Raw genomic sequence first — 27,962 nt, forward strand, 5'->3', positions numbered from 1 at the left:
AAAAAATAGTCCTGGCTACAAACTCAAAACAAGTGGCATCATTTATTTAGATCTAAGATATCAAGGGTCTTGTGAACCAATATTTATAACAATAAAAATGAAGTTGACTAGAAATTATTTTAAGAACAGCTGTTGGCCTAATAATAATTACAAAAAATTTTACAAGGTATAACATCCAAAATATAAATTTTGATATAAATAGATACAAATTTACAGTTTACTTTTTACATGCTAGGCATTTGATAGATAGTTGTTGAATGAAAGAATGAACTGACCAATTAACAAATACTTACTGAGAACTTGCTGAGACCATAATAACTGTTAGACACCAAAGAGATGTTTTTAAAAAAGTATGACATATGTTCCCATAATAGAAGAATTTGGCAGCATTTTACTTGATGATACTGGTGAAAGTGTTAAATACATCTAATAAAAGTATAAAATAATAATATACAAATAATCAATATAATAATAATAGTGTATAAATAATAAATATAATAATCAATACTTTTTTTAAATATCCAATGCCTGTCTAGAAAATAATGCTTTTCTAAATTTGAAAAATGTTCTTAAAATAACTTTAAAATTTCAAATAAAATACAACACTTAGATATCCTCTTTTTAACTTTCTCTGAATAGTGACAGTTACTCAAAGGGCAAATGAATTAATTGGTACTTTTTTTAAGTCTTCCAATAGTTTATTAGAAAGAATTGTAGGCATTAAAAAAAAATCCCCATGGTCATGAACATAAATTGAGGTTTTCAGCCCTTGTACAAGGTGGATCAAAAAAAGAAAAAGAAAGAAAGAAAGAAAGAAAGAAAGAAAGAAAGAAAGAAAGAAAGAAAGAAAGAAGGAAGGAAGGAAGGAAGGAAGGAAGGAAGGAAGGAAGGAAGGAAGGAAGGAAGGAAGGAAGGAAGGAAGGAAGGAAGGAAGGAAAGAAGGAAAGAAGGAAGGAAGGAAGGAAAGAAGGAAGGAAAGAAAAAGGAGGAGGAGGAGAAGGAGGAGGAGGAGAAGGAGGAGGAGAAGAAATACAAAATCTAATAGTATATTAACATTTTTTCACTCATTTGCCATATTGAAAGTGCCAATACAAATTTAGCCAAAACATACAGATTCTCAAGCAACAATGTACAGCCTTTCTTTGTTCTCCATGCTAAGAGGTATAAAAGTTTAAGGATCAAACAATATCAAATGTACAGGCTTTAAAAACCATCCTACAGCATTTACTAGTTTTAGCCAAGATGCATTTGGAACAATGACAAGTGATCACTTACGTACACTAACATGAAGTAAATTTTTTGAAAAATAAAACTTTAGTGAAACAATCCTGAAGAATATACCAGAGGAACAATATGTTACTAGTTAAGTTATCAACCAATTGGTTTCAGCCAGTTTGAATCCATGTTCTAAAATGTAAAACTTAGTTATCATTCTGTAGTTCAAGAGCTTCCTAGCATGTCAGTATGTATGTTATGAAGAAAATGAGACTTAGGTGACATGTTTTTTTTTTATATCACAAATGCCTAAGACCTTGGCAGTGTCATGAAAGTCAGAGAAATGTTTCATGCATAAGATTATTGCTTTAGCTGACTTAAAACTGTCCCTTACAGTGGTAAATATCAACCCTTAATGAATTCTTTAAGAAAACAAACAGGTTGAAAAATAGGTTAAAGGAGGCAAATGCAGCATCTCCCTTCAGAGCTATTAACTCAGGAATCCTCTCAATTAGGAAATCTTGCAGGGAAGTTATTTTTCTATCTCAAGTTCCGGTGAGGACAACATTCCTTACTTTAGCTCTGGCATTTTTCTCATCATCCCTATCTTGTGAATCATTATCTGCTCCATCTACTTCTGGTAAATCTACATCTTTATCACCACACATGTTGTCCCTCATCTCAGAGAAACAATAAAAATTAGACATGTCTTCATCTGAATCATCTTACCAGTCTTTCCAATTATTCAAGACCACACTAAGCCAATTAAGCTTTGCCCTTTTTTTTGTTAACCTTGGCCATGATTGGGCAGCTTCTCCTTTTCCTAAACAACATAAACTTGATCTCTCAGTTCTTTTGTGCTTGGAATCACTTGGATAAATACGGTAAAAAAAAATATCAATTTCATTAAAATTATCACTTTCTCCAAGACAATTGAATATAGTTGGGATTTTTCCAAATTTACATTAACATCTTTACTGTCTTCAACACAAAATTCAATGAAGACATAGTTCCTTCGGGTGATTGTACCACTTTGCAAAAGCAGGCTGCACTGTGAACAGGGCCTGGGTTTGTGGTGAGTGTGTGGGTGGGCAGTGACTCCACTCACATGGTGACTCGGCGTTGGCCCCTTCTCACCTCCCTCAGCACTGGGGCCCAGGGAGAGCGCCACTCATGTCAAGGGGAAGAGGAAGTGTATAAATAGGTAATGAGGACAGAAAATGAACTGTGTGTGAGCGTGGGAATGAGGTGTGCGTGGGAGCTGGGGCTGGTGAACTTAACTGGTATTTTTATGTAATTTTTACATTATAGCAAATAAATACTCTATACTTAAACTTTTAATGAAAAGTAATGAAACATTTAGAACAAAATTGTGACAAATAATTAAAGTTAAAATGTTTTCAAGTAATTTAATCAATAAGAAAGAAGTGAACTATTTGTTTACAAGCATCGAAGCCATTTGTGCATTCGTATGAAGAATAAAATAATGTGTTTATAGTTTTGAGGAAAGCAAACTTGAAGCAGTACTTTTTTAAGGTAAAGTGTTCTCATTTTCCCACAAATGTTTCTCTCTTCTATCCTTCCATCTGAGAAGCAGAATTTAGCTTTCACCACAGCCCTTTTTTAGGAATACATGGCTGTAGTAAAATGCTTGGTTTAATCACTCAGGTACATGACACAGCCATATTGTTTCCACAAAATAACACCTTAGGAGAAATTACACATCTTTATAAAGCTTTTCATATCCCTTTTCTCTCCACAGTTTTGGATATTTGGGAATTAACAGATTTGGAACAAAATAAATTAAGGACAATAGGCACAGAAAAACAATTGCTCATTATCTGCTATGCCACACCATTTTTTAAAGCCTCTTTGATGAGAGTAAATTTTTTGTTCTTTGAGAGCAGTCATTTAGTGCTCTACTGGGCATACAAAATAAGTAACAAAGATGAGAAATATGGGAGGGTGGGGGTAAAGGGGAGAGATCAACCAAAGGACTTGTATGCATGCATATAAGCATAACCAATGGACACAGACACCAGGGGGGTGAGGGCATGAGCACGGGGGAGGGGGAGATGGCAATGGGGGGATAAGGACACATATGTAATACCTTAATCAATAAAGAAAGAAGACAAAAAGATGAAAGAAAAAAATAAAGTATGTGTTTATATGTCAAAAAAAATACATGTTGCTGAAAATAATCTGGGAAAGATATCAAGTTAGGTATCTTATTCCCCTCCGTCCAACTCCAGATTCACATTAACATGAACAAAAGTACATAAAAGATAGGTTAAACATTATATGAATACTGGAAACCTCATGCCAAAAAGTAGACTTTCCTTTAGAAATAACATAAATGAAATGAATGAAAGAAAACTAAGTGCTGATTCCCAATATTTTATCATCATAAAATAGTTTCCATCTTTATTTGCTTTTAGATTTTTCTATATATATATTTATAAGTGAGATTCAGATATTCCTTCCTTTATTGATTTACAAATATGGCCATTTTACATAAAGTTTTGCAATGACACGTTATAAATTACAGCTCTTAATCCCAAATCAACTCATTTAAAAATAATATTTAATTATATTAAAAAGCATTGATGAAGTCCACTGGATTCACATTAGTTATGCAACATTTCATAGCATGGTCCTACTCTTAAAAATCAAATTTTACGCTCAATATAAGTTTGTACTATGTGAATGTGGTGTAAGTTTTCATAAAGAAGAGTTTATAGTTGAAAATTACATAAAATTTCAGCACCACAGTCAGCAAAATAAATTAACAAGTGAAGAATGCTGATGGCCTGGTAAGAATACAACCATAACATATCATTAAATAAATTTAAAGCAGAAACATTTCTAGGAAGTTCCTACTTAGATTTTATACTGAGATATATAGATTAGGTGTTTCCTTTACAATATTTTACCATTAATATAGTTGTCTAAGATTTTTATATTCTCAAAGATACATTTCTACTTTCTCACCAAATTTTAGGCAAAAGAGTCTGTGAGTCTTTCAATGAAATATGCCCTATTGTTTCAGCAAAGCTAATAAAGAGTCATCTTGTTCAGATAAATAACTCTAGAGCAATTAGTTAGTCCCAGCTGATGACTGATTTTATAATATTAGTTGAATTTTGGGTGGGATGCATGGAAATCTACCAGAATTTTCCTAGGCTCTTTGCCAGAGAGAATTCTTGTCAAGAAAAACAGTACTGTGATTTCAACTTTGAACTCTGAACTGTACATTGTGTGAACTTGTCAAATACTCAGCCCACAAATAACCTCATGCTCTTTCTGAAAATCTTGCCAAATGCAATGAATCTGATTTAGTGGAAAAAAAGTGTTTAAGGCCAAGAAAAATACACACTTTGTGTATAGAGTGTCAATAATTTTGGAAATATTAGTTTACCTCAATTCATGACTTCACTTTAAAAGAATGCAGTGTTGTTTCTGCTGAAATATTTTTACCATAATTAGTTCGTTTCTCTCCCAAGGAAACATTGTCTTCATATATTACTACATTTGAACATTATTTTCTTAGAGTAATTAATTCAGATGGTTAAGACATGATGCTACTAAGGTCAAGGTTTCTGATTCTATACCCATTCCCATGCAGATCACTTAAATTATTAAAATTACACCCTATGGCCTAAATCCTGCCCACATCACTTTATAGGTCAAATAAGGCCCCTCTATCACCTCCTTGGCCCACAGGGAGGTCCCGTGCATGAACCCCGTGGTCCTGGGGCTTCAATAAAGTTGTCCTTTCATTGACTGGAGCAGTAAATATATATATATGACCTAAATATACCAGTTAAAAGACAAAGAATGGCAAAGTGAATTAAACACCATGGACTAATTATATGCTGTTGGAGGGGCTAAAAGAATAATTTTTCCTCCCACCTTGTAAGTTCTTCTGGCTGGGCTAATAATAAAATTAACAGAGATACATTAACAGGAAAAACTATATAACGTTTATTATGGATGTATACGCCAGGGGTGCCACAAGATATGAGACCCCCAAACACATTGGAAGTTGAGGTTTATATGCCATTTTGGACAAAGGAAAAGGAAGGAATGGAGATCTGGGATTTCAAAGGGGAAGTAGGCAAGTCACAGGTAGACATGAAAACGACAATGCGACAGAGCAGCCTGCAGCAGGACAGGTTTTCACAGGGATCCTTCTTTGTCTACCATACTTCAAATAGGCTAAGGTAAAAATGCTAACCACTTCTGGTTTGGCACTGCCCAATTCAAATCAATTTTTTTTGCTCAAATAAACTGTTAAAATTTTTAATATGCCTCAGTTTATCTCTTAACAGTAGTCCCTCAAAATTGGTCAATGTCTTTTTCTCAGTATTTCTTGTTTCATTGCCTCTAATGATTAAAGGCCAGTGAGTAGTAAAAGCATCCTAGCCTGCAACTCACTACCGGAGTATGTAAAAATAAAGTTAGCTTCACAGTGCTTCTGCCAGATGTATAAACATGTATAGTTCTGTAAACTAGCCCTTGGGCTCTCCAACAAGAACCTCATGTTAAAGGTGGATTCAGAGACAAACAGCAGTCTGGGGGCAGGATTAGCTGACCTCAGTGTCCCCCTCCTTTATGCAGTAAAATAAAGACTGAAGAAAGTCTACAGATCTGTGTCAATCTAAAGGGATTAAGCTGTTGGATGCCCCTACTTTTCCTACCCCAGCCACACAAAGTAGTGGTGCTTGGACAGTTTCTACCCAACCCACCTATCTTGAAAGTTCCTATTTCATCAATGAAAAATTATGTCTAAGGTCACTTATGCTAATTAACATAGTGTACCATTTCATTTTATCCATACAGATACCCATTGCCCCCATTCTATATATGAGAAAATCGACACTTAGAGCTTCCCCATTGATATCCTGTTATTAAGTGAAAGCAAGATGCTAACTCAGATACTCTAGGCCCAAATGCCTGTTCTTAACCATTTGTGACCCACTGTTTCTATGTTTAATAAACACTCCAGGCCCCTTCCCCTGGAGATTCCGATTCGGCAGGCCTGGAGGACCCAAAAATCTACTAAGCAAGGGAACCTCCAAGAAGATACTATGAATAGGCAAGTTTGGGAAATCCCACACTATGCTATGCTGAATCCCTAAAAATTATAACATAAATGTAACCTAAATGCTAATATAATATGTAACCTAAATTCATATATTATGGCTTTTAGATTTACTTTTTTTATAAAGATGAAGAATAGCAGATAGTCTTTAATCTTTTTATATTTTCCACCTTTTAGAAAATTGTTAGTGAACTCCATATCCACAGTCTTCCAAAAAACATAGCAAAACATAATATAATGGTCATATTAAACATAAACACACACACACACACAGAGTAGCCCAGCCAGTGTGGCTCCCTGGCTGAGCATCAACCCATGAACCAGGAGGTCATGGTTCAATTCCCAGTCAGGGTTGCAGGCTTGATCCCCCGTAGCAGGAGTGTAGGAGGCAGCCAATCAATGATTCTTTCTCATCATTGATGTTTCTATCCCTCTCTGCCTCTACCTTCCTCTCTCTGAAATCAGTAAAAACATATTTTTTTAAAAATTAAAAAATAAAGAAAGAAAAATAAAGGCTAATAAGAATAACAATTTTTTCCTTTCATAATTTGCTTTAAAAATAACATAAGTAATCTCTATTAAATAATTATTGAATATATTTAGGTAAACAAATATGGAAACAGTTAACATGTTAAATGTCAAACTAATGTTTCTAAAAAATCAAATTAAAAAATAATAAAGCTCTAGGAACTCTGTTAACTGTCCTGGATGCTGTTGGTGAAGAAGAAGAATTTTCCCTCTATCCTCCTAGATTCTTGGCTGAGACCCCCCCCCCCCCCCCATGTAATAAAAAACATATTAACAGGAGAAAAATAAACAAAAGTTCAATATTCTGTATACCTCCTATATATAAGAGTTGGACTCAAGAAAACTGAGTAATGCCCAAGCCACCACTTTAAATACCATCTCCAGCTACAGATAAAATAAGATGTTGTGGTGGGGGGGGGTCAGTTATGGGAGGTTATCAGACAAAGCAAGGTAAACAAGGATAAGAATGTTATTCAGACTTAGCTCATTGCCTCTCCATTGATGAGAGTTTCTGGAGATTTAACCCTCCTCCTCTTCCTGTTATGGAGAGGGAGACACCCTTAACAAATAAGAGATTTCCCTTATAAATGTAAATATCCCTGACAAAAGGGTAGCTTCTACTAATTGTTCAGAGCTTTTCAGGCATTTGCTGCTTCTTAAAAAATAATCAGCTCACAATACTCCTTATACCAAAGAGGTGTATTTGGGGTAGCAAATTATGTTCCCCTTCACTGGTCAATTTTGTTAAACATACTGATATTATAAAAATTTTAATATATATAGCTGTTGACTAAATGATCCTTTTCTCTGTATTTGGACAAAAATACAACGTCATCTATAAATTTACACACACACACACACACACACACACACACACACACACACAGCATTTCTACGGAGAGCAACTTTCTTTCAGCTTGATTACCAGACATTTTCACTTTAACTTAAGAGTCTGCTATTTTTACACAAGACTATAATCATCCCCCAGTGTAAAATCACTATTCAGACCATTTAACACTGTGTTGTTGTTTTTCTTGTGTGTGTGTGTGTGTGTGCTTTTTTTTTACAAACAACTCCACAATAAAGGAAATGTTTTTAAACAGTGAATATGTAACAAGGCAACATGTGATTAAAATTCAATACATTATCTCTTTCACATTTTACTACTGCAGGTGCAGAACACAACTGTTCAGAGGCTTGCTAAGGGCAAAGTTCCCTTTCATTGAAAACAATTCTGTTTATACACCTGTGTTTACAAAGATTCTAAATGAAAAGACCTAGGAACAGATAATGGAACAAGAAATAACACTAAACATTGTCTTCACAGAAGCCTAAATCAGTCCTTCCCCCAAAGAAAGGAAGGAGAAAAATCCTTGTATCTAGCAAAGGTATCCCCAGAGATGCGTGTGTTCTCAAAACTTTATGTGTAGTAATAAATGCATTAGATTATAAGGGGAAAATATTTTTATTAGCCCCTAATGGAGAAATAGTTACCAGGAGCAAGAATTAAGAATTTGCTCTGTGTCATTTGTTATATAGTTATCCTTTTCAATTCAACAGGTATGTATTAAGTACCTATTATTCATTCAACAAATATTTATTGAGAGCCTACCATATGGTATACAATGAAAAAAAATCATGAGAAATTATGGGATAGGCCTTGCAAGATGTAAAAAAAAATGACATAGAAAATAAAAATGCTAAGTACAGCCTGTAATCCAGTTACTAATACAAGGCATACTAAACACCAGCTACCCAAAATAATCCCCAAAACTATGACAATTCAAAGAGAAGTAAAGAGAGGTACACTGATGCAGTAAAAGCTTGTAGAGTGTCTTCCTTATGCCTGACACTAGCCTATCCCAACTCACTTGTTTGAATATTTTTCTTTTCTTTTTTAATTAAAAAATTTAAACACCCAAAGAGTGAGAATAGTACATTAAGTCCTCAAGCAACCATCACCCAGTTTCCACAATTATCCATGTTTTCTGCCAATCATTTTATCTGTCATCTCGTTCTTCCCCTCCCCTCCTATGTTAAAGGAAATCTCATGTCATATCATTTCATACTTATCTCTAACAGATAAAGACTTAGAACACCTGTGCACATATTATATTATTCTCACACAACAAATTATTACAATATTAAATTTCTTAAAAACAATTCAGATTCAGCCCAAGCTGGTTTGGATCAGTGACCAGAGCGTCGGTGTGCTGACAGAAGGGTCCTGGGTTCAATTCCAGTCAAGGGCACATGCCCGGGTTGCAAGCTCGATCCCCAGTGAGGGATGTGCAAGAGGCAGCCAATCAATGATTCTCTCACATCATTGATGTTTCTATCTCTCTCTCCCTCTTCTTTCCTCTATGAAATCAATAAAAATATATTTAAAAAAGAAAAAGAAAAACAATTCAAAATTAAATTCCTTTTTACCATATAATACTATCTTATCATTAATGTTTTTCACCTACCCTATTTAATTTAATTTACTTACTGAATTTTTTACCTGCCTTATTTGACTTAATATTCTACATGGACTTGGTTATAGAATTGAGTTCACTTTAAAGTTTCTCAAAACCACATTTTTTAAGTATATTTTTATTGATTCCAGAGAAGAAGGGAGAGAGAGATAGAAACATCAATGATGAGAGAGAATCATTGATCATCTGTCTTCTGTATGCCCACACTCCTGCAACCCCCTACTGGGGATCAAGTCCACAACATGGGCATGTGCCCTGTTGGGGAATTGAACCGTGACCTCCTGGTTCATACGTTGATGTACAACCACTGAGCCATGCCAGCCAGGCTAATACAAATTCTTTCATGCTGAATCCATCTTTCCTTAGGAAGCTGCCTCATCCTTGGTGCCACCCAGGCATGCTAGTTTACAATGACTCTCAAAAGATGACATTGTGCTGTATTGGTGATAAACAAAAAAGCAAGTCTTACCCAGAGCCTGGGAAAGTGTGAATGATAATTCCCTTTCTGGTCTTGTGAAATCTATCTTTGGGATTTTATAATGCAGAACAAACATCTTCCAATAATGCCTCTTCTTCAACTCCTCAGGCTGTCATCTCTGCATTCCTAGAATGTGATCTTTCATGTTAAAACTGCAACCCCATTTTCCACACGCCACCACAAGTGGGCAGATAAGGGAAAGAGCCATGGGCAGAGAGAGAGAAGAGCGCTCTGGAGCAAGGAATGTCCCCCTCTCTTCCGACCTGGCTTAAGACGAACCAGGGTTCCTTTTCAGGTTTCCTTTTTTCCTTTCATTCATTTGTTCAGCAAATATTTGTTGAAAATTTCTTCTTGCCTGACACTGTGCTCTTTACTTTTTCTACTGTTTTCTGACTTATTCGCCACCCCCCCCCCCATTTTACTGAGATACAATTGACATAACAGTGTTGTAAAAGTTTAAGGTATAGAGTATAATGGACTGACTTGCACATATTGTGAAATGATTACCACAATAAGTTTAGTTAATATCTATTATCTTATATAGATACAAAAAAGGGAAAAATGTTTTTCCTTATGACAAGAAGTCTTAGGATTTATTTTCTTAATAACTTTCAAATACACCATACAGCAGTGCTAACTATAATCATCTTGTTGTACATTATATCCCCAGTACTTATTTATCTTATAACTGGAAGTTTGTACTTTTGATCACCTTCCTCCAATTTCCCTCCCTCCCACCTCTGGTAACCACGAATGTGATCTATTTTTTTTTTAATAATTTTTTTTCTTTTCTTTCTTATTTTTTATTGAGATTCCACATATAAGTGAAATCACACAGAATTTGTCTTTGTCTGATTTATTTCACTTAGCATAATGCCCTCAAGGTCCATCCATGTTGTCACAAATGGCAGAATTTTCTTCCTTTTTATGGCTCAATAATATTCTATTTTATATTATCAGGGCCCAGAGCAGGCCACACCAAAATATCCCACAATGACATATCATTACCTGAATTAAAGTTATTTGACAGGCAGTATAAGAAGAGTACATTAACCCTCCCTTGTCTCTTTGAATGCAGGAAATAAATCTCCCCTCTGAAAGGTGCCCAGAGTCAACCTCCTCACTAGAGCTAAGAGATCCATGGCCCAGGAGCCTGTATAAACAAACCTTGTCTCTTTATTAATTTACTACTTAGGCCAAACTTTGTTTGGATTCCTCACTAATGAATATCTAAACCTTAGATTCCTTTCTAATGAGCACTAATTTTTTTTTTGTCCTGTCAATTCTTCACAAAAGTATTGTTTCTTTGTCTAAAAAAGTATCAACTGCTGGCTGACTAGTTCATCGTTTCTCATTTCTCGGAGCATTATTGATGATTCTCCTATGTGTACACATTATATTTTTTTTCCTCCTGTTAATTTGATCTTGTGTCAATTTTATTATTAGTTCAGCCATAAAAATTTAAGAAGGGGAAAATTCTCCCCTTTCCCTGACAATATGTATGAACTACTTTTTTCTTTATCCACTCATCTGTCGATAAATACTTAGGTTGTTTCTATGCCGTGGCTATTGTAAATAATGCTGCAATGAACATGGGGGTGCAAATATATCTCTTCGACATAGTGTTTTTGTTTTCTTTGGATATATTCCCAAAAGTAGAATTGCTGGATCATATGATAGTTCTATGTCTAGTTTTTTTTTGTTTTCTTTTTACGAACTGCCATACTGCTTTGCATGGTGTCTGTATCAATTTACAATCGCACCAACAGTGTTCAGGATTCCCTTTTCTCCACATCCTCACCAACATTTGTTATCACTTGTCTTTTTTTTTGATAGTCATCCCAAAAGGCACGAGATGATATCTCATTGTGGTTTTGATTTGCATCTCCCCAATGATTAATAATGTTGAATACCTCTTCATGTACTGTTGGCCATTCATATATCGTACGTGGAAAAATGTCTGTTCAAATCCTTTGCTCAAGTTTTAATTGGATTATTTGCTTTATTGCTATTGAGTTGTATGAGTTCTTTATATATTTTAGACATCAACCCCTTACCAGATATATGATTTGCAAATAATTTTTCCCATTGTAGGTTGCCTTTTTATTTTGATGATTGTTTCTTCTGCTCTGCAGAAGTTTTTTAGTTAGATGTAGTCCCACTTCTTTATTTTTATTTTTGCTTGTGCTTCAGGTGTCATATCCAAAATCATTGCCAAAACCTCAAGAAGTGTTTTTTTTCCATGTTTTATACTAGGAGTTTTATGGTTTCTGCTCTTTAATCCATTTGAATTCATTTTTATGAGTGATATAAGATAGGAGTCTAGTTTCATTTTTTATAAGTGAATATCCAATTTTCCCAGCATCATTTACTAAAGAAACTATCTTTTCTCCACTAGGTATTCTTGTCAAATGTTAGTTTATAATATAGAATATTTCTTAAAATAATGTTTTCAAAAATATTAGATAAATTATCAGTAAATGTTAATTATTTAGAAAGCTGCTGTACCAAGACCACAAAATGTCATAAAGGTACTAGATATATTGGTTTCCTAATTTCTCAACATAGAAATCAGTTTGAATTTAAACTGGTTTAAAATCTAACTTTAGTTATTTATTCCACAATTGCTTTTGACAATATATAAAGTACCATGCTAAGGATTAGGAGGGGACTAAAACAGGAAACTAAAACATAGCCTGTGTTCTCAAGGAGACTGTAATCTAATAAAAGTTCTAAAAACTTTACATAAGTAATGACAATGCAAAACTGAATGTGACTTATTATTTAAAAAAATACAGATAAAATAATATTATGTCACCCGTTGGTGTGGCTCAGTGATTGAGTGTGGACCTGTGAACCAGGAGTTCAAGGTTGAATTCCCGGACAAGGCACAAGCCTGGGTTGCAGGCTCCAGCCTCAGTAGGGGGTGTATGGGAAACTGCCTATCAATGATTCTCTCTCGTCATTGATATTTCTATATCTCTCTCCTTCTCCCTTCCTCTCTGAAGTCAATAAAAATATATCTTTAAACAAGTAATAATATTATGTCTTGAGATCCCAGAAGAAAAGCACTATCAAGGTATATCAAGAAAGGCTTCAAGAAGTGTTTCAGTATCTCTGAGTTTCTTTCTATTTTATTTGTTTATTTTGTCCTTTAGATTATACATACAAGTGAAATCACATGGTATTTGTCTTTGTCAGACTTATTTCACTTAGCATAATACCTTTTAGTCCATCCACACTATCACAAAAGCAAGATTTCATTCTTTCTTATGACCTAGTATTATTCCATTGTGTGTACCAACTGGTAGTTACGGACTAGTCACAGAGATGTAAATTACAGCATTGGAAATATAGTCAATAATATTGCAATAAGTATTTATGGGGCCAGGTGGGTACTTGAAATATCAGGGAGACCACTCTATAAAGTATATGATTATCTAACCACTATGCAGTACATCTGAAACCAATATAGAGTAGCACTGAATGTAAACTATAATTGAAAAATTTAAAAATAATAATAAAATTAAATAGAAAAAACAAATATTTCAGATGGGCTTTGAATAATGGACAGGACTATATGTAGGGAGATTAAGAGAGAGGTCATTTTAGTGAGAGCAAAGCTGTGCCTGGCACAGAGCAGGTCCCAACACATAGTTACACAGCAAATGAACAAACAGGCATATGAAAAGGCATAGAAGCAAGCCAGTCCATAGCCCATGGGAGGTACAGGGAGCAGTTCATGTGGGTGAATGTGAATACGAAGGGAGGTTGTGGGGAATTAAGAAAAGTAGGCTGGAGCAATGGGTGATGAGAAGCTAGACAGAAGCCACACTAGAGCTGTGTTTTAGTGAGACAAAAACAGGACATGAAAATCTAAGGGCAGAGACAAGTGTTAGGAGCCACAGAATTGTGGGGCACATAACCATTTCCTACATCACAATGCATCGCCCTGCACTTTGGGTGTGAAGTACTAGAAACACCCTTTAATGTAATAGAATATGAAACACAATTGGATTTCCAATTTCCACCCAAATGTGAAACTAATCCTTCTACAATAGTAAAAATGACCTATAGTGTCAAAATAGAAACGCACGCACACGCACACACACACAGACACACACTACCACCTGGAGGAAAGAGCCATCACTATGACATCAGAGCACTTACCCTTGATCTCACATCCCAGTTTGGGGCTACTTTCCTGTTGCTATGACAGAAGTCCTGCCCCCATGCTTTCCTTTCCCAAAAGTCAATGTTTTGAGCCTCTACCAAATCCCCAGGCTGTAACTTCTCTACATGGGAAATCACTATAAATTAATCTTTAAGTCAATAATTACAACACAATGATGCAATTTATAAAATGTCTTGACATATTATCTGGTTTGCTCATTATAATAGCATCTTTTGAGAATTGTCTTCATTTTACTCAAATCAGTAATTGGTAGATAAACTATATGGAAAGATCTTGAAATGTCATAGAGAAACTTGCTATATTTCTTTTATTTCTGACTAGAGGCCTGGTGCATGAATTGTGCACGGATTGGGGTCCCTCGGCGTGGCCTGAGGGGATTGGGCTGAAACCAGCAGTCCTACACCGCCTGCTGCGCCCAGTCAGTCCTGATTGGGAGAGGCTCGTGCCACCACAGCAGTGCTTGCCTTGCCAGCTGTGAGCCCTGCATCTGGCACCCATCCCAAGGGGGGGGGGGGGGGGTGTGTGTGATGCCCTTGCCAGCACAGGATCCAGATCCATCTGCTGACATTCGCGCTGGTTGTGGGGAGCCACCTGGTGGCTGCTTTTATATCGTTTCTTCCTTGCGGAGCATCTAGGGAGGGGAAGCAGCCATGGTGCCTGAGGCTGACTTCCAGGAGGCCAGAGGCACAGGCCTGTTGGCGCCTGGCCCATTCTCTAGAGATTGGACCTGTAGGAATACTGAGGGAGTAAGTGGCTGCTGTCGGGCTGGTGGACCGCAAATGAGTCAGTCAGCTGAGCGACACTCCCTCTGTGGGAGTGCACTGACCACCAGGGGGCAGCTTCTGCATTGAGCGTCTGCCCCCTGGTGGTCAGTATGCATCATACTGACCGGTCATTTGGTCATTTAGGCTTATATATAGAGAGATGGGCAAAAATGTATAGATTTAAAATGTCATTTAAATGAATAATCCTGCCACTTATACTTACAGTGAGATTCTATAATATCTATGCCTACTTTTAACATGTTTTCAACTATATATCCAATATTATAAATCGTCAAAAAAAAAAGGATAGTACATACTTTATCAAAACCTAACAAAAAAAGTAAAAATGAAAATTATATATATATATATACATATATATATATATAGTAAATTATAATCAAAACACAGAGTCTTGACATATGTAACACAACCAAAATTTTATTTTTTTAAATATATTTTTATTGGTTTTTTACAGAGAGAAAGGGAGAGGGATAGAGAGTTAGAAACATCAATGAGAGAGAAACATCGATCAGCTGCCTCCTGCACACCCCCTACTGGGGATGTGCCCGCAACCAAGGTACATGTCCTTGACCAGAATCAAACCTGGGACCCTTCAGTCCCCAGGCCGACACTCTATCCACTGAGCCAAACCGGTTAGGGCCCAGAATTTTAAATGGCAAAGTCAAATGGAACGTCAAAAGATACCCCATAATTAAGCTGTTTCTTATATAACTTTTTTAATAACTCTGGGGTGTCAGGTTTCCTAAAATGTGGATATTAACTGGTTGTCTAGCCTTTATACTAGCAATAATTTGTACTTGCTTTCAGCAACCTTTGGAGAAAAGAATGTTTTTCAAAAAGCCAATAGAGAGAGAATGAGAAGAAGCCATGGACTTGAAGAAAACATTTGCAAAAAGCACATCTGATAAAGAACTATTTTACAAAACATACAGAGAACTCTTCAAACTAAATAACAAGAAAACAAACAACCTGGCATTTAAAAAATGATCCAGATATCTTAACAGATACTTCTCCAAAGAAATTAAACAGATGACATATGAAATGATGCTCCACATCATATATCATAGGAAAATGCAAGTTACAACAACAATAGGATACCACTACACACCTATTAGAATACAGAAAATACACACCTAATAGAGTATTATGCTAAGTGAAATACTAGGTATAACAATTAATAATGTGGATTTTTTTTCAATAGATGGAGTTACACATATGTTGATATATATGTGATTTGATATGTATGCTATCTTGTTGTATTGACAGCAAGCTTCAAAACTTCATATGTCAAATTTGCTGAAGGTGTTAACATCATAGATATTTTTACACTTAAAAATGTCAAATTTTGTGCCAAAAAAAAGAGCATTTGTGGGAAGTATTGATTCATTACTTTATTTTGAAGAAAAGTGCTGCTGAAAGTTAACAAATACTTGGGGAAGCTTATGGTGAACATGCTCCATCTCAAGATACTTGTGAACGCTGGCTTAAATGCTTTAAAAGTGATGATTTCTATGTGAAAGACAAAGAACGTCCAGGTCAATCGAAAAAGTTTGAAGACCAACAATTACAAGCATTATTGGATGAAGATGCATGTCAAACTCAAAAATAACTTGCAGAAAGATTAAACGTTGCTCAGCAAACAATTTCTGATAGTCTACAAGCAATGGGAAAGATTTTAAAAGAAAGAAAATGGGTGCCACATCAACTGAACGAAAGACAAATGGAAAACCGAAAAGTCATCAGTAAAATGTTGCTTCATTGGCATGAAAGTCTTTTTTGCATCGAATTGTGACTGGTGATGAAAAGTGGATTTATTTTGAGAATCCCAAATGCCCAAAAGCATGGGTTGATCCAGGTCAACCATCAACATCAACTGCAAGGCCAATTCGCTTCGGAAAGAAGACAATGCTCTGCGTTTGGTGGGATCAGGAAGGTGTGGTGTATTATGAGCTCCTAAAACCAGGTGAAACCATTAATACTGATTACTACCGACAACAATCAATTTGAATCGCTCTTTGATCGTGAAACAACCAGAATGTGCCAGAAGACACGGCAAAGTAATTTTGTTTCATGATAACACACCATCACACTTCAAAACCAGTTAAAGACACGTTAAAAGATCTTGCCTGGGAAGAATTAACCCACCCGCCGTATTCACCAGACCTTGCTCCAGATTACCACTTGTTCCAATCGATGGCACATGCACTTTCTGAGCAGCACTTCAAAACATACGTAGAAGTGGAAAATTGGGTCTCTGAATGGTTTGCCTCAAAAGAAGAAAAGTTCTATTGGAACGGTATCCACAATTTACCTGAAAGATGGGAGAAATGTGTAGCTAGCTATGGACATTACTTTGAATAAAGCACTTTTGATGTTTCTCTTGAAATTATCATGTTTTCTTTAATTATAAAATCCGCCATTATTACCCAGTACACCTAGTAAGTCAGAAGAAAAAGGACAAAAACTGCATGTTTTCACTCATGTGGACTATAAAACAAAAAGTAACAAACAAACTAATAAAAGAAAAAACTCATAGATACAGACAACAGAATGGTGGTTACCAGAGGGGAAATGTGATGGGGAAGAGATAAATGGGTAAAGGGGCCAAATAAAAGGTGACTGAAGGAAACTAGACTTTGGGTAGTGAGTACACCAATGTCATATTACAATGTATACCTGAAAATTATATGATGTTATTAACCAATGTTACCCCCAATAAATTTAATTTTTTTAAACATTTTTAATCACAAGTTGAAACCAATCACTCAATTATACACTTTCATTTGAAGTTACTAAGCTATTATTCCAAAGGCTGAAATTACTCATTTTAAGCAAAAAAGTACTAAATATGAAGAGTGTATTCTTTAACACACAAATATTAACACTACTAATGGCCCGGTGCACGAAATTCTTGCATGGGTAGGGTCCCTAGGCTTGGCTGGTGATCAGGGCCGATTGGGGCCTTCTGGCTGCTGACTGGGGCCTCTCTTCCACAGCTGCCGGCTGCTGGCCGGGGCCTTCCTTTGTTCTGTGCTGCCCCCTGGTAGTCATTGCACATCATAGCAAGATATCAAACTCCTGGTCTCCTGGTCGAACTCCCAATGGGACAATTTGCATATTAGCCTTTATATATATATATATATATATATATATATATATATATATATATATATATATATATATATATTTGACTCTTAAACACTTTAATACTCCATTTTAAATCTTCTTGAGGTTGGGAAATGCATATCCATTAAGGAAGACAATCATCATCCCAATTAACTGAGATGACTTTAACTAGGTATTTGATAAAAGAGTGAATAAACAGATGGGTGGATAAGTGCATGTATCAAGGTGCTGTTTCTTGATGTTCATAATCCACCATATAACTGAGCTATATATCCACATGTTACTGAATCTCCATGGGCAACAGCTACTGGAAAACAAGTCCCTATTTCCCATTCTGCACACTGTCTGTGCCCACACATCTCATAGTTATTCTATTTAATACAAATCCTTTAGCTCTCGCTCCATAAGCAAGGTCCATAGCACCATACTTGCCAAATCAATATGAGTCTCTCTCTCCTCTGTGCTTCTGGAATATGTTGTTTATATTTCTCTTGTACCAGTTGGCACATTCTGCTTTATGCAATAGATTTATTTGAATTTATGAGTTACTCTCCTCTCTGTATTGTAAGTTCCTTAACAAAGGGATTTTTCACATTTAACTTTTATCCCAACACGTGTCATGCAAAATACATTCACTTAGTAGTAGCTTATAACAAACATATATTTACTAGAGGCCAGGTGCACGAAATTCGTGCACGGAGAGGGGGTGTCCCTCAGCCCAGCCTGTACCCTCTCCAATCTGGGACCCCTCGAGGGATGTTCAACTGCCCGTTTAGGCCCGATCCCCCAGGATCCTAGGGGATCAGGCCTCAACGGGCAGTCAGACATCCCTCTCACAATCCAGGACTGCTGGCTCCCAACTGCTCGCCTGCCTGCCTTCCTGATTGCCCCTAACCGCTTCTGCCTGCCAGCCTGATCACTCCCTAACCACTCCCCTGCCAGCCTGATTGATGCCTAACTGCTCCCCTGCCAGCCTTATTGCCCCTAACTGCCCTCCACTGCAGGCCTGGTCCCCCCAAACTGCTCTCCCCTGCAGGCCTGTGTGCCCCCCAACTGCCCTTCCCTGCAGGCCCGGTCACCCCCAACTTCCCTCCTCTGCCAGCCTGGTCACTCCTAACTGCCCTCCCCTGAAGGCTTGATTGCCCCCAACTGCCCTCCCTTGCAGGCCTGGTGCCTCCCAACTGCCCTCCCCTGCTGGCCATCTTGTGGTGGCCATCTTGTGTCCACATGGGGGCAGGATCTTTGACCACATGGGGGCAGCCATATTGTGTGTTGGAGTGATGGTCAATCTGCATATTACACTTTTATTAGATAGGATAGAGGCTTGGTGCAGGGGTGGGGGCCAGCTGGTTTGCCCTGAAGGGTGTCCTGGATCAGGATGGGGCTTCCCTTGGGGTGTGGGGTGGCCTGAGCAAGGGGCCTGTGGTGGTTTGCAGGCCAGCCACACCCCCGGGCAACCCAAGTGGAGGCCCTGGTGTCTGGAATTTATTTACCTTCTACAATTGAAATTTTGTAGCCTGGAGTGGAGCCAAGTCTCCTGCTCACTCCATGGCCGGCAGCCATTTCTATTGGGGTTAATTCACCTTCTATAATTGAAACTTTGTAGCCTGGAGTGGAGGCCTAGGCCAGCCAGGGCAGGTTGAAAGCTTGGCTTCCTCCGTTGCCGGGGGCAACCCTGGCCTGCTCTCTCCAGCTCCATGTCTGCCTCCATTTCTGTTTGGATTTGTTTACCTTCTATAATTGAAACTCTGTAGCTTGAGTGGAGGCTTAGGCCTGCAAGGGCAGGCGGAAAGCTTGACTTCCTCCGTTGTCTGGGAAACCTTGCTCTCTGTGGCTGTAGCCATCTTGGTTGGGTTTGTTTGCATATCTGCTCCTGATTGGCTGGTGGGTGTGGCTTGTGGGAGTGGCTTGTGGGTGTAGTGGAGTTAGGGTCAATTTGCATCTTACTCTTTTATTAGGTAGGATTTGAATTGTAAAGGTGTTATAATTAGTGTTTAATAAGCAAAGAGTAAGAACTGTATGTTGATTCAGACTATTAATCAGAAATAAGGTGCAGAAAACTTGGGACAACTGAAATGACCATTAGGAGATTCTGCATAGGCAAGTGGTCTCAAATAGAGAGGCAGCTCAGTATGAGACTTAAAGCATTGTCACTAGATTGCCTGGATGTGGATCCTAACTCTTCCATTTCCCAGCTGGGTGAGTTGCTTAACCTCTCTATGACTAACTTTCTTATTCCATATAAGGGGTCTAATACAGCCCTTAAAACTCACAGGATGATTTATGAAGAATAGATGAGATAATACCTGCATAGCATTTATTTTAATACCTGTCATATTGTCATACAGAAAGCAAACCACTGCACAGAATACACCATAAACTGATAGTGAATTATTATTAATTCAACATATAGCTGCTCTCTCTTACTCTTTACTATGAAGTAAAAGAAGTCTAAATTATATAATGCTAAAGAGAAACTAGGCAAAGAGAAATTTTATCCTAGAAAATAACGCTCAAAGGTTCAACACATCTTTGCTTGATAAGCTTTCCAAGAATCAGATGACTTCATAGCAACAAAACAGTAACAAAAAAAATGGTGAAAGAAGTCATATTTCTACTACCCTGACAAATTAAAAGTGCATAGTACGTAATCCAGATTCTTAAAATACTTTTCTTTGAATAAACAAGTAAGAAATGTACCATGTTCCTAAAAATCAGATAAATGCTGTAGCATGTTAATTGCTAATTTTAATTTTAAAATATTTTATATCCCATTTATCTATCTGGATATTCCCAGAATTATTTTTATTAAAAAGACAAAGATTCAGATTAAGTTAACTCTAAACAAATTTAAGCAGTGATAAAATTAAATAAGTAATGATTGAGAACAGTTAAGAATCAGTGAATTAAGCACCAAATTATTCATATAAGTTGCTATGCAAATTTCCTATAGTTATATTATCATTTTATGATTACCTTGATTGTAGAAATTTTCAATATCTACAGGCCTTTCATTAGTCTAGATGCTCAAACTCAAAAACTTACTTGAATTGTAAAGCTTTTAAGATTCATGAAGCCACCACTCAATTGTCCTAATTATGGATTAAATGGCCAAAGGAAATAATTATCCTGTGCTGCTCTGGCAGAGGAGAGCAACTTAATTATGACACATATTCCAAAACATCACCAAATTTTACCGTAAACCTGGTCCTCATTCATGTAACACATATTCCCTTGTTTTCCTAGTGGAGATTATTACTTTTTGGAGCTCATTCTAATTCCTAACATTAACAAAATCTGCCAGTCTCAATGGAAAATACTTCTAAATGTATAAAACTTCTCCTTACAATACAAAAAAGGAGCCAAGAAGGTCAAGGTTTGTTTCTGCCTTTGTCACTAACTCACTGAAGGAATTTACACTAATAACTAAAGTCTCGGTTTCTTTATCTGTGAAAATAGAAACCCTCCACCTTCCTGTGATTGAGATAATTTAGTTCCATGACTAACCATATAACAGTAGCTAGGATAATTTCCTGAATTATCATTATAGATTCAGAAAGCTCAGAACAGAAAGACCACATGTCACTAATTCTTATGGATTTAGGAGACCAGAGATACTCAGGGGAACACCGGGTAGCCCTTTGATCTCGGCCTCTGCTGAATCCTAACTTCCATCCTTGGATAGACACTCCTGACTACCTTCTCGGCAACTCCAAAAGAGTGGAAACGACATGCATAGAATCTCAGAGTTAGAAGAGTTTCAAGAAGAGATATAGAGAAGGTCCCTGCACGGAGGTGGACAGACAACCACTCAAGGCAGATGGTGTTAAATATCTCTAAGGATCAAACTCCCCCCTGTTCCTTGGTTACCTGTTTCAATGTTTAATCCCTACTTTATAGTTATGTCCATCTTTATGACCAACTGAACTATTTCTCTTGCTACAATTTAAAAGTATTTCCTTTTATTTGGTCTCCTGTGGAAGTAAAAAACATCTGTTCTGCATCTTTCATATAATAACCTTTCAAATACTTGAAGACAGTTAAATCACCCCTTGGCCTTTCCTTCTCCAAGTTAAACAGTTCTGATCCCACTGAGCCCTCTCTTAGGAGCTAGTCCCCATTCCTTACATCACTTTTGCTGATCTTCGCTGGACCTTCTCCAGAGTCTCCATGTATTCATTGCCAAATGAAAAGACCAAAATCGAACACAGCAATAATGCCAAATAAAGCAGAAGGATTACTTTTCACTTCTGTATCCCTCTCTTGATAAAACATTCCAAGTGGTGTGCTTGCCCTTTTTTTCCAAAAATATATTGCTCTTTCTAATCCTCTTTGCTTTGTAATCATATATACTATCATCTTGTGGTACCTTTCTCCAAGGCTCATATCAGATTTCAGGTGCTTCAAATAATCCATCCCTGTGAGTAAGGGCCAAATTTAGAAGCAAACAGCTTCAGAACATTTTTCTACCTTCTATAAAACTAAAATAGAAAAGCTGTGAAAACAATATCAAAATTCACACAATCCACAAAATAACCAGCAACCTTTATGTCTTGATGACATTTTGAAAACATGTTTTCTTCATATGTATGTAGAAATTCAGTTTCTTCTTAAGTAAGAATGATATAATCTGACAGACTTTATAGCAGTATTGTGTAAACAAATAATAACAAAAAATGAAAAGGTTAAATTTTAAAAAGAATTTATCAATGAATTTGTGAAAATGGTGAGTCCTTAGTACGTTTTAAATGAGTTTTGCAATTTTGATCTACAGTCCACTTTATAATAATACACATTAAACATACATTTTTTAAAAATACCTGCTTGATTTAAATGCCTAAGTATATAATTACACATAGAAGTAAGTTTTTAAAAGATACATGCAGGTATAGATTTTGGTGATGTAATTTTTTAAAAATAATGCAGGTTCAAATTGCGTGAGTTAAGTCACAGTGCTCAGGTAAGGCCCTGGGTTTCATACCTAGGGTTCATTGTCAACGCTGGATAAACATTAGTGTTGCAAATTGAATGACAAATTATATTACTACTACCTTGTCCACAGTACATCCAACACTCTTAAATCCTGAATCAAAAATCCATATATTGAACTAGTAGTTGAGAACCTACTATTTATCAGGCACTATGATTGACTCTGATGAGACAGGGGTGAGCAAGAGAAAAAGGATACCTGCTCATATGAAGCTGACATGGAGCTGAGGAAAAAGACTGAATATATTTACCAATCAATCAATCAATCAATCAATACAAACAAAAATAAGACCTCAGTGGGGGAAAAAAATAGAGCAATGTTATGGCCAGTGACTGGTGGCTGGTTTTGACTGCCCGTCTAGGGATACCTCTATTGAGAGTTGACATATGCACTGAGGTCTGAATGACAAAAAGGGCACCAACCACAAAATGATCAGGCAGAAGAATTTTCCAAACTAAAAGAACAGTCAGTGCAGAGTCTATGACAAGAACAATATTCGTGTTCACAAAGGAAAAAAATCAGAACTATTGGTTAATATTGAAAAAAAAAAAAGAGGAAAAGGATTGAAAACAGTAGAATCATTTTGAACCTATCCATAAAGGCTTTGGATTCCACAAACAAATCATTGCTTCTACTCTAGCCCCTTTTGTTTGAAGATTATTAACTTGTTACAAGGAGCAACAACTATTAAAGTGGAATGGTTTGTTGCGCCTATGTAAATAAATTGCATTTATTTATTTATTGCTGTTGGCTTTTCCAAAACCATTTAGAATTAGAATATTTTAAAATCACAGAAAAAATTTAAAGGAGTACAAATTTATTCTTAGGTGGAGAAAGTTTGTTATTGCTGTCTAAATCCAGGTGCAAAAACATTTTTGCTAATGTTACAAATTCACTACTTAAGAGAGAAAAGCTACCCAAACACACCTGCACCTTTTCAGAACTGATTTAATATTGTGTTAAAGTAAACATATTAAGGACATGAATGTTTAGTCATCAAAAAGTTCTACTGCCCAATTTAGTACTTATAGTGAATGAGAAAAAAAGCTATTTGGATTCTGATAAAGATAAATCTGCATTTCAAGACTTCCTTTCCAAACTCAATATTATCAGGTAATATTCAGTGCTTATGATTTCACTTTACTATGTGCTTGGTCATATGACTTACATGATTGAGGATATATAAAATATAACTAAATAAGTAAATACCAAAAAAAAAAAATCCTACAAATTTTAGTACTAAATGTCTGAAATTTAATATGTGTTCAGTAATGTTAGTAATTTTTGTTATCATTTCAACAATGGAGGCATAAAGTAAAATTGCCTCTAACCAACTCAGCCAATGTGGTACCAGAATATGAGTTACCCAGACAATAGGTCTTGATTTCTCAAGGACAGAATCAAACTCTTCGCTCTCACATAAACATGTTCACCAGAGTCTTGTTATTCTACTCATCCCTGATACCTTGGCACCTGTATTCCACTTACCTTCATTCCTGAGATACTGTTGAGTTTCTGCTCTAGTTTTTGGCCACTCTAACCACAGGTCTCATGCCTAGACTACAAATTTAGAAACAGCTGGGGATTTGCCTTGTGTTTTAGTTCCACTCCTAATGATAATGGACTGTATGATAATGGAGTGTGTTTTAATAAATCTTTAGACTCTTAAAATGGGGCTTATAAGAGGCTGATTTAACCCCTGAGGTGAAGTAGGAGACTTGAATGGGGAAGGTAGTTAGAACATAAAGTTCTAAACAGAGTTGTTTGTTATGGTGATATCAGGTAAAAGTGGTTAACAGATAATATTTGTTAAAAAAAAAAAAAGAGAGAGAGAGAGAGAGAGAGAGAGAGAGAGAGAGAGAGAGAGAACCCATAAAAGTTACCAAACTGAATCCAAGAATGAATACTTAAGATAATAAACATGACCAAGTTGAGCTTACCCCAGGAATGCATGGGTAGTTCATTATTAGAAACTAGAAGCCTGGTGCATGAAATTCATGCACAGGAGGGTCCCCTCAGCCCAGCCTGCACCCTCTTCAATCCGGGACCCCTCGGTGGATGTCTGACTGCTGGTTTAGGCCTGATCCCCGGGATCCACGGGATACGGCCTAAACCGGCAGTCGGACATCCCTCTCACAATCCAAGACCGCTGGCTCCTAACTGCTCACTTGCCTGCCTGCCTGATTGCCCCTAACTTCCCGCACCACCACTGGCCTGGTTGCCCCCAACTTCCTCCCCACTGCCAGCCTGGTCACCTTTAACTGCCCCCCCCCACCGGCCTGGTTGCCCCTTACTTCCCCCCTGCTGGCCTGGTTGTCCCCAACTGCCCCCCCACCGGACTGGTCACCCCCAACTGTCCCCCCTGCCAGCCTGGTTGCCCCATGCAGCCATCTGCTCAGTCATTTGGTTGTCCCTCACTAACTCCCCTGCCGGCCTTGTCACCCCAGGCAGCCTGCTGTTCGGTTGTTACTGTGACAGAGTCCTGGACAATTTGCATATTCCTCTATTATTAGTATAGATTCCTTAAATATCTTTCACCACTTTAATGGGGAGGGGGATTGTATAATCATCTATCTCAGTAAATTGAATATAGTCTCTTTCCATGTCAAGCACAAACACACACACATGCACACACATGTACACTCACACACACACACATACACTCACACTACTGTAAGTGAGAAAACAGTGGACACTATCCTTTCAAAATGAGGAGCAACACAAGAAAGCTCACTATCAGCACTTCCAGCCACCCATATACTGGAGTGCCTCACAAAGACAATAAAAATTGTAATCAAAATAATTGAAAGATAATAAATTATTATTATTTTCAAATGATAGAGTTATCTACATTAAAATCCCACACCCCCAAATAATCTACTACACAATGATTTTTCTAGAAAGTGTATGTTTAAATAAATGTATGAGAGGAAGAAAGCAAGGGAAATAAATATTCTGAGATAGGTGTATGAGGGAGAAGACAAGGGTGATTGAAAATGGGATAATAAAAAAGGAAAACACTAAAAATTGTTTTTCATTAAAGAGGAGCCCAGGGAGCATTTGAGATCTTTGCTCCCCAGCATATGTGGTCAGTTTGACTCAAACCTATAAAACTTTTTAACAAATGAGGAGTCTTGAAGGCACTGATGGCAATAGCATTCTATGCAATGAGGAGTACAATCAACTCAACTCTATGTTCCTGAGGTCTTCAGATTTAAAAGGGAGTGGGAGGCAAGTCATCAAGTTTGTTTTCTGAAACAAATACCTTCAACATTCTTGGCTCATGTATTAATTTTTTAAAGAATTTCCTTCCCTCCCTTCATCACATCTCCTAAATCATGTATGAAACTTTTTGTCCTGATTGACCACTAGATTTGTGTTCTTCTTCTCATCTCTTAATATGATTACTACAGCCAGTGGACTTCTTTCAAGCTCACCAGCATTCAGAAGATTGCAATAGTTAAAAATGCAGACAAAAGGAGCTCTGAGGCACCAACAGATTGTGAATAAAACATTGCGAATTGAATGCCAGACTCTTTACAAAGTCAACACTGGTTTTCCAAAATCAACATCATTCAAAAACTTATGAGTAACATAAAAACTACTGAATAATTTTGCTTTTAATTTTCATCATAATCCTCACCAGAAAGAAAAACAAAAAAACAACAAACAACAACAAAAACAAAACAAAAAAACAAAAAAACAACAGCATATGTCCCTACGCCTAGTAGGCATTCTTTACGGTGTATGTCCTGGGTAATAGAAAAGATATATGTGTTTGGTGTGTGTGTGTGTGTGTGTGTGTGTGTGTGTGTGTGTGTGTTTGTCTGGGGTAGAGAGATTGCAAGGAATGGACCTGGAGAGCATTATGCTAAGTGAAATAAGCCAGTCAAAGACAAGTACCATATGATTTCACTCATATGTGGAATCTAATGAACAAAATGAACTAACAAGCAAAACAGAGACAGACTCATAATAGACAGCAGGCTGACAGCTGTCCGGGTGGAGGGGGCTAGGGGTAGGGGATTATTGAGCAAAAAATAAAAGAAAAAAAGAAAGGGAACAAACTCATTGACACAGACAACAGTGCGGTGATTGCAGGGGCTGGCAGTTGAGAAGGGTATGGGGGGATAAATGGTGATGGATAAAGACTTGACTTTGGGTTGTGAGCACAAAATACATTGCACACATGATGTGTTGTAGAATTGTGCACCTGAAACCTGTGAGATTTTTCTTAACCAGTGTCACCCCTTTTTAAAAATGTAAATAAGTCAGCAGGGCAGGGAGGGAGGGAAGCGGGCTGTGTGAGGCGGCTGGGACTGGAGAGAAGGAGGGAAGGAGGGAGGGAGGGAGGGAAGGAGGAAAGGGGGGAGGGAGAGAGGAAGGAAAGGGGGGAGGGAGGGAGGCGGAAGGGCGGGAGGCCCTGGCTCGGTGGTGGAGACCCAGGTGTGCACCCAGGTGTGCGGATGCGGTCCCTGGGGAAGGGCTAGGCTCACCCCGCACCCTGGGTTCGGTGGCGGCAGCTGCTGCGCTGTGCAGGCAGGAGTGACCCAGGCCATTCTCTCTCCTGGAAACAGTTACTGATGCAATGGTCTTTAAAAAGGATCTGGTGTAGTCACATTGTCCCTTTTTAAAAATTGATAATTCTAGGGCTTGAAGTGAGGTCTGGGAAGTCATTCGAGCCAAGTCTAAAAGCTGTCACTTAGGGCTGGGGTCACACTGTGGTTGCACGGGGAGACTGGGCCTCCTGTCCCAAGTGCAGGATTTTTCTTGCCACGAGATGCTGCTGCTATGCATGCTTTAGAGCTCACTTTACCGCTGTTTGAATCCATGCGTGCTTTATTTGCAGTTAGCGGAAATTGATTCAACAAGTAATATGAAGTCCAATAGAAGCCCACTTTTTCTTATGTCGAGTCAGGGAAGAAAAAGCAAACCATCACTGTCTTCCCTCAGGGATATCCTTTGTTTTATTTCCTGAGACACCCAGCTTTTCCAATACTCATGATGCCAGGAGGGAAATTGCCCTTGAGGAAAAGACCCCATAGAAGTCTGTCAAGAAGCAGA

General features: G+C 37.4%; 1 protein-coding gene and 1 pseudogene across 3 annotated transcripts in view; both read right to left on the reverse strand.

Annotated features, from left to right (window-relative positions):
- The window catches only part of CFAP299 (cilia and flagella associated protein 299), a gene marked incomplete at both ends in the record, with an annotated part of 547,340 nt that overhangs the window by 488,210 nt on the left and 31,168 nt on the right, over positions 1–27,962 (reverse strand). The window lies entirely within an intron of this gene.
- On the reverse strand, positions 1,787–27,730 carry LOC307102200 (prostaglandin E synthase 3-like; annotated as a pseudogene). Its single transcript has 3 exons — positions 27,715–27,730; positions 1,986–2,266; positions 1,787–1,895 (listed from the first exon to the last, which is right to left on the reverse strand). The product of its transcript is annotated as a prostaglandin E synthase 3-like (transcript).

Source organism: Cnephaeus nilssonii (assembly GCF_951640355.1).
Source record: "Cnephaeus nilssonii genome assembly, chromosome: 1".
Classification (NCBI taxonomy): Eukaryota; Metazoa; Chordata; class Mammalia; order Chiroptera; family Vespertilionidae; genus Cnephaeus; species Cnephaeus nilssonii.